Source organism: Trichosurus vulpecula, chromosome 5 (genome assembly GCF_011100635.1).
Source record: "Trichosurus vulpecula isolate mTriVul1 chromosome 5, mTriVul1.pri, whole genome shotgun sequence".
NCBI classification, from domain to species: Eukaryota; Metazoa; Chordata; class Mammalia; order Diprotodontia; family Phalangeridae; genus Trichosurus; species Trichosurus vulpecula.
The window spans coordinates 106,866,924-106,867,797 of NC_050577.1; the positions used below are offsets into that span (position 1 = coordinate 106,866,924).

Consider the following 874-nt stretch of genomic DNA (forward strand, 5'->3'; position numbering starts at 1 on the left):
AAACCTGGTCCTCTCACAGGTGGTAGTAGATGACAATGTCAGTATCATCTTGGCTCTGTGTCCATTTTGGCCTGCCCTGGTGTCCTCTCAATCTTCCTGCATTTTAACCTGCCATCAGGAAGGCTGCATGTACCACCGTCCAATTAGAATCTATGCTGGGACAGCAATACCTGTTGCACATTTTTTTTTTATAATAATTTGTCTTTTTATTGAGCACCTTAATAAATCATGCCTTAACAGCAAATTTCCGAAGGGGGTACAGGCGTTCCTTCCTCTGCTGTTTTTTGGTCTTCAGGCTTTCCTCGTGCTTATTAAGCCTGCGGTGCATGGCACGGGTCTTCTTGGGCCTAAGGTCCAGAGGCTTGTATTTCTTGCCCTTATAGAATTTCCTGAGGTTCTCTTTCTGTGTCTGGTTGATGACAGGACTCGGGCAATAGATTTTCGGACAACTCGGATCTTAGATAGCTTGGATGCAGCTCCTCCAGTGACCTTGGCCACTCTCAACTGGGAAAGTTCCACCTTTAAATCATCCAACTGTTTGAGGAGCTCCTCCTTCTTCCCACGAAGATCTCTGGCCTTGATTTTTGCCATGATCGCCAATCACACACACCGCCACCGCCTCCGAGGGGAAAGACCCTGTTGCACATTTTGAAAACAAAAACCGTCCCTGCAAATTATACAGGACACACAAGTACAGCTGATAGATGCTTCATAAACATTTGCTAGAATGTAGCATAGTAATAGGCAGTTATCCTAAATAAACTACACATGAGGATACCTAATGCTTCTCCACATTAGGATTGTGTGCTGCCAACAGTATAAGTAGGAATAGCATATGCGGGAGAGAACGAAACATTTATTAAGCACCTACTGT

The 874-nt window shown here is 44.6% G+C and overlaps 1 pseudogene; it reads right to left on the reverse strand.

Moving 5' to 3' along the window:
* Positions 1 to 226: 226 nt before the first annotated feature.
* Positions 227 to 591, reverse strand: LOC118852122 (annotated as a pseudogene).
* Positions 592 to 874: the final 283 nt, after the last annotated feature.